At 39.5% G+C, this 7648-nt stretch overlaps 1 pseudogene; it reads left to right on the forward strand.

Moving 5' to 3' along the window:
- Positions 1-2937: 2937 nt before the first annotated feature.
- Positions 2938-6428, forward strand: LOC147370833 (phytanoyl-CoA hydroxylase interacting protein-like; annotated as a pseudogene).
- Positions 6429-7648: the final 1220 nt, after the last annotated feature.

The following is a 7648-nucleotide window of genomic DNA, read 5'->3' on the forward strand; positions in this document are numbered from 1 at the left end:
GATCCTATGAATGTGGTGAAATTTTACTGTTAATTACAGCTGGAGAGAAGTAAATAGCACCACTCAGAAATAAGGGGAAGTAGGGAGGAAAAATGGGAGAGAGAGACTGACAGAGAAACAGTGATTTTAGATCCTGAAATCACAGGTCTCTGAAACAAGTTCTACCTGGGCACTTGCATTAATTTTACCAGATGAACCAAAAATTTCCTTTCAATTTTTAGTTATGGTTCCACAACCAGTTATTGACAAATACTATTTCAATTCACTTCAAAATAAAATTTCCAAATGTAAATGTTTTTATAGTTACCAAGTCAATGGCACCCCACTCCAGTACTCTTGCCTGGAAAATCCCATGGATGGAGGAGCCTGATAGGCTGCAGTCCATGGGGTCGCGAAGAGTTGTGCACGACTGAGCGACTTCCCTTTCACTTTTCACTGTCATGCATGGAGAAGGAAATGGCAACCCACTCCAGTGTTCTTGCTGGAGAATCCCAGGGATGCGGGAGCCTGGTGGGCTGCGGTCTATGGGGTCACATAGAGTCGGACACGACTGAAGTGACCTAGCAGCAGCAGCAGCAGAAATTGTACCTAGGCTCTGGGCTAAACCGTACTACTGTAGAGGGAGGGTTTTGACCCATCTGAGCAATTACATGTGTGGGGATGGGCCTCTGGAGGGGCTGATGTGTCTGCATGGCCTCAAGTGCTGAAGCAGCAATAAGCTGTATCCTGATATGTTTTTCAAGCTCAGTTGACTCATAACTTGATGTAATTCCATTACAATTTTTTTGAATTGAAGAATTTTTAGGTGTTACCTCCATTAGTACCTCCTTCCAGACTGCTGCTGCTGCTGCTGCTAAGTCGCGTCAGTGTTCTTATTCAGTGGTTAATGATAATTATATCTGAAGACTTGTGGCAAATATTTTACCCATTAGAACACAGGTATATGAATGAATAATTCAATACTGGCTTACTTTTCTTTCATAAACTTTTTGGAAGTAAAAATAAAAGATAAAAAATTTTATAATTACAAGTGTACACATTGGTAAATGACTACAAACTGAACACAACCATGAACCATTGCCTAGATCTGGAAATCAGACATTATCAATATCCTGTAAACTGCTTTTTGCCTCTTTCCTAGCCACTAACTTCTTGTTTGCCTCTTTTTGAACTTTATATATATTAAATCTTGTGTGTCTGGCTGCCTTCTCTCAATATCATGTTTGTAAGATTCATTGTGGCATTGTGTTGTAATTGTATTTCATTCATTTTCATGTTTAATACTATTCCATTGTATAAAATACCAGAAGTTATTGAATTATGCTGTTGTTGGATATTTAGATGTTTAGTGAGAGTTGGACCATAAAGAAGGCTGAGCATTGAAGAACTGATGCTTTCAAACTGTGGTGCTGGAGAAGACTCTTGAGAGTCCCTTGACAGCACGGAGGTCAAACCAGTCAATCCTTAACGAATTCAACCCTGATTATTCATTGAAAGGACTGATGCTGAAGCTGAAGCTTCAGTACTTTGGCCACCTGATGCAAAGAGCCAACTTATTGGAAAAGACCCTGCTGCTGGGGAAGATTGAAGGCAGGAGGAAAAAGGAACAACAGAGGATGAAAGGTTGGATGGCGTCACTGACTCAAAGGACATGAATGTGAGCAAACACTGGGAGATGGTGGAGGATAGGGACGCCTGGCATACTGCAGTCCAGGGATCACAAAGAGTTGGGTATGACTGAGTGACTGAACAACAACCAATATCTGTACTAAGAGCATTCTTGAACATGTATTGTGGTGAAAATCCTTGCACAAATTTATAAAGTATATACCAGGAGTGGATTTTCTGGGATAAAATTATAGTATGCCTAGTGCCAACTTTATTATCCACTGTCCCCAAACTGTGCAAAGTGATATTGTAAACTAACTTTCCCAAAAGAATTGTATGAAAATTTTAATTGTCCCACGTCATCAGTAAAATGTGGTGTGATCAGTTGTTTAACCATGTTATCTTCTGTATGGTGGTGGCAGTGGTATAGTATCTAGTCATGTTCCAACTCTTGTGACCCCATGGGCTGTAACCTGCCAGGCTCATCTCTATGTTATATAAGCTGAATTCCTTGATGGCTTACTGGGCAAAGAATCCACCTGCAGTGCAGGAGATACCAGAGACTTGGGCTTGATCCCTGGATTGGGAAAATTCCCTGGAGAAGGGAATGGCAGCCCGCTGTAACATTCTTGTCTGGGAAATCCCATGGACAGAGGAGCCTGGAAGGCTACAGTCCATGTGGTTGCAAAGAGTTGGACACTGAGCACACACATGTTATATAAGCAAAAGTCATTTTACTGGAACAATCTACACATGTTTGCCTTTCCTCATGTTTCCTGATATGAATAATCAACTCATTAGAAAAGACCCACATTCTTGGAAAGGTTGAAGGCAAGAGGAGAAGGGGACGACAGAGGATGAGATGGTTGGATGGCATGACTGACTGGATGGACATGAGTTTGAGCAAGCTCCAGGAGTGGTGATGGACAGGGAAGCCTGGTGTGCTGCAGTCCATGGGGTTGCAAAGAGTCGAACATGGCTGAGTGACTGAACAATAACAAAGGTTTAATAGAAGTTCTGATCACCTAGGTTAATACATTCATGCAGTTTATAGATTAGATAACATTTCTGAGCTATTTTTAAGAATATGCTAAAACATTTTTAAGAAAATGTAGAGGCTATTAGAATTGGGGTTCAGAATTAATATTTCTAAAATATTTTCCCCTTAAAAAGAAAAATAAGAGGAATATCAAAAATATCCTTGTGTTCAATCTCAACAAAGGACTACTGGTTGTTGAGTCAGATAACGCACTTGGAAAAACACTGTTGTAGGCAGCATAACCAAAGAAGTTCTTAAGGAACAAATCACAAGGCAGTGGCGTAGCAGAGATGGAAGGACTTCCCGAACCACATAACTTCAAAATAGCAACATTACCTGTGACTCATTCAAGATTTCATAGGAAACGGATTAAAAATCAAAGGACCGCATTACACACTATCTCATTAACCACAATAAGAAAGAGAACAAGAACTCCAACTTATTTAAACAAAAGTAGTTCCAACAAAACTGGTGGCAAAAGCTGTTCCCTTTCCGATGCCTGTCAGTGGACACTGGTTTTTGAACCAAAAAAAAACAGAGTATACAATAGCAGTGCAATTCAGTCACTCAGTCGTGTCAAACTCTTTGTGACCCCATGGCAACAGCATGCCAGGTCTCACTGTCCATCACCAACTCCAAGAGTTACTCAAACTCATGTCCATTGAGTTAGTGATGCCATCCAACAATCTCATCCTCTGTTGTCTCCTTCTCCTCTTCTTTCAATCTTTCCCAGCATCAGGGTCTTTTCAAATGAATCAGCTCTTCACATCAGGTGGCCAGAGTATTGGATTTCAGCTTCACATCAGTCCTTCCAATGAACACCCAGGACTGATGTCCTTTAGGACGGACTGGATGGATCTCCTTGCAGTCCAAGGGACTCTCAAGAGTCTTCTCCAAAACCACAGTTCAAAAGCATCAATTATTTGGTGCTCAGCTTTCTTTACAGTCCGACTCTCACATCCATACATAAGCACTGGAAAAGCCATAGCCTTGACTAGATGGACCTTTGTTGGCAAAGTAATGTATCAGCTGTCTAGGTTGGTCATAACTTTCCTTCCAAGGAGTAAGCATCTTTAATTTCATGGCTGCAGTCACCATCTACAGTGACTTTAGCGCCCCCAAAAGTAAAGTCAACCACTGTTTCCCAGATGCCATGATCTTCGTTTTCTGAATGTTGAGCTTTAAGCCAACTTTTAAACTCTCCTCTTTCACTTTCATCAAGAGGTTCTTTAGTTCTTCTTCACTTTCTGCCATAAGGGTGGTGTCATCTGCATATCTGAGGTTATTGATATTTCTCCCAGCAATCTTGATTCCAGCTTGTGCTTCTTCCAGCCCAGTGTTTCTTATGATATACTCTGCATAAAAGTTAAATAAGTAGGGTGATAATAAAGAGGCTTGAGGTACTCCCTTTCTTATTTGGAACCAGTCTGTTGTTCCATGTCCATTTTTAACTGTTGATTCCTGACATACATACAGATTTCTCAAGAGGCAGGTCAGGTGGTTTGATAGTCCCATCTCTTTCAGAATTTTCCACAGTATATTGTGACCCACACAGTCAAAGGCTTTGGCATAGTCAATAAAGCAGAAATAGATGCTTTTATGGAACTGTCTTGCTATTTATTTGGCAATTTCATCTCTGTTTCACCTACGTTTTTTAAAACTAGCTTGAACAACTGGAAGTTCATGGTTCACGTATTGCTAAAGCCTGGCTTGTAGAATGTTGAGCATTACTTTACTAGCATGTGAAATGAGTGCAATTGTGCAGTAGTTTGAGCATTCTTTGGCATTGCCTTTCTTTGGGATTGGAATGAAAACTGACCTTTTCCAGTCCTGTGGCCACTGCTGAGTTTTACAAATTTGTTGGCATAATGAGTGCAGCACTTTTACAGCATCATCTTTTAGGAGTTGAAATAGCTCAACTGGAATTCCATCACCTCCACTAGCTTTGTTGGTAGTGATGCTTTCTAAGGCCCACTTGACTTCACATTCCAGGATGTCTGGCTCTAGGTGAACCATCACACCATCGTAATTATCTGGGTCATGAAGACCTTTTTTGTACAGTTCTTCTGTGTATTTTTGCCACCTCTTCTTAATGTCTTCTGCTTCTGTTAGGTCCATACCATTTTTGTCCTTTATTGAGTCCATCTTTGCATGAAATGTTCCCTTGGTATGTCTAATTTTCTTGAAGAGATCTCTAATCTTTCCCATTCTGTTGTTTTCCTCTATCTCTTTGCACTGATCACTGAGGAAGGCTTTCTTATCTCTCCTTGCTATTTTTAGAACTCTGCATTCAAATGAGTATATCTTTCCTTTTCTCCTTTGTTTTTCACTTCTCATCTTTTCACAGCTATTTGTAAGGCCTCCTCAGACAGCCATTTTGCTTTTTTGCATTTCTTTTTCTTGGGGATCTTGATCCCTGTCTCCTGTACAATGTCAGGAACCTCTGTCCATGGGATTTTCCAGACAAGAATGCTAGAGTGGACTGCCATTCTCTTCTCCACTGATCTCCAGTAACATATTGGGCAACTACTGACTTGATGAGTTCATCTTTCAGTGTCCTATCTTTTTTCTTTTTCATACTGTTCATGGGGTTCTCAAGGCAAGAATACTGAAGAGGTTTGCAATTCCCTTCTCCAGTGGACCACATTTTGTCAGAACTCTCCACCATTTCCCGTCCATCTTGGGTGGCCCTACACAGCATGGCTTAGTTTCATTGAGTTAGACAAAAATGTGGTCGACGCGGTTAGATTGGTTAGTGTTGTGTCACTGTGGTTACAGTCTGTCTGCCCTCTGATGCCCTCTCTCAGCACCTCAATAGCAGTGCAGACTGCCTCAAAATAAGTTGGTGGTGATTATGTTGTGTCTGAATGGAGTGAAATTATAGAATTGTACACAGCAGACTATTCAAAATTAAATCTAACACAACTGTTGGAGAAGGCCGAAGTGATTGCAGGACAGATGTTAAAATTTTCTGTTTTTTATCATAACCAGCACAAATAATATTTTGACTATATTCAAAAACATCATAGGAATGCTCTGCAGCCCTCTGTCAAGAGTAACAGTGGCAGCCATGGCTCTTCTATGAGTGGAAAATTAGAAGGCATCTTCAGTTGGGCTTCTGTTGTGGCTCAGCTGGTAAAGAATCTACCTGCAATGCAGGAGACGTGGGTTCAATCCCTGGATTGGGACGATCCCCTGGAGAAGGGAAAGGCTACCCACTCCAGTATTCTGGCCTGGAGAATTCCATGGACTATATAGTCCATGGGGTCGAAAAGAGTCAGATATGACTGAGGACTTTCACTTTCACTTCCTTAAGCTGCAGCACTGAATTAAATACTGGGAATCCACCCCAGCATTCACCTTATGGAAGATACAGGTTTGAGAATGCAGCAGAAAAACTTTTTAACCCCAATACTAACTTATACTTTCGGGACTTCTACTGTATGTACACTGCTTATCATTATGTGATTCTGGTCATTGCCCCTGTGGGATCTCTAGGAGATGAATTTTTTAAGCAGCGCCTTCCTCAACTAAATTCCCAAGATAATAAATTTCTGACCTGCAGAGAAGAAGATGGGATGCTGGTTTACCACCATGCTCAGGATGTTATTTTAGAAGTCCTTTACACTGACCCTGTAGATCCTTCTCTAGGCACCATGGCAGAAATCACTGGTCATCAGCTCATGGGTTTATCTACTGCAGATGCAAAGAAAGATCCCAGATGCAAAACCTGTAATATTAGTGTTGGACATTAATACCCACTTTTCTTATTCTCAGTCCCCCTTTCCTTCTGTAGAAGCCCTGATCCTCTGTTGTCCATTTTCATCACCAGATGTTTTCCACTGAAGCATGCACATACCACTGTCACCAAAAGTGAACTGCCACTTTTCAGATTTCCAAATTGTTCTAGTGTTTCCTATTCCCTATCCTTCCAAAATTTTGAGAGAGGAACTATCTTAAGTTGTTTCTGACACTCTATTGCCTAGATGCTGCAATGTTTTTATTTTTCCTTTATGCCAAACATAACAAAACTATTATATAAACTGCTTTAGTAGAATACAAAACAATAGCATATAAATGGTGTTTAAATATGCTCTCATTTTAATCTACTGAACAAATATTGGAATAACTCTAAACCACACAAAAAAGTATAATTACAGCATGAGTTATATCTTGAAGCCTAGAATTGTCAGCACTTCCAACTTGTTTGACAGTGTTATTTATGTTGTTTATATTAGCTAACAGGAAACAGCTACTGTGTTTCAACATAATAAATATAATAGAAAACTATTTTATTTGTAGTATTGTATAAAATATTTACAATTTTATAGAATATATACAGTTACACCTTAATAGCAATTGTATACATGTCACAAAACCATTTCCCTTATCAAAGATGTAGTTTGTAAACCTCAAATAGTTGTATATCTGTCCTGTTACAAGTACATATCTTTAATTAAACAAATTTGTGCAGGACATTATTCTGATTCATAAGGTTATAAAATATCAGGTAAATACAGAAAGCAATAAGCCTCTGAAACCATCTGCTTCAGAAATAGTCAATATTAATCCCATCCAAGCTATATGAAAATGTGAATTTGTTGACCATCATGCTTAAACATTACAGAAAAGAGAACTACAAACGTGGCTGGTATGAGAGAGAAAATGTGGACCTTTTACTTATTTTTACAAAAGCAAAATAATAAACATGTGGTTTAATGCAAAATAGCAAAACAGTATACACTGAAGTTAATGATGCAAATGAAATATTCTGGCTTCTTAAAAACAAAACAAAACAGAGTACTAACTGCCCACTAAGGAAAAACCAAAACCAGGGAATAATTGTTAAGAACTGAGTCACAATAATTCAGGCAAATCAAGATGAAAGATCAGACAATTCACCTAAGGAAGAAGTGGTCATGACAAAACATACTTAGGTAAACATGGCTTTATTTGTGGAAACTAAGCAAAGACGAAAATGACAAAGCAAAGAATTCTAAG

Source organism: Bos grunniens, chromosome 6 (assembly GCF_055505025.1).
Source record: "Bos grunniens cultivar Pamir isolate PY7600 chromosome 6, Bosgru_T2T1.0, whole genome shotgun sequence".
Lineage (NCBI taxonomy): Eukaryota > Metazoa > Chordata > Mammalia > Artiodactyla > Bovidae > Bos > Bos grunniens.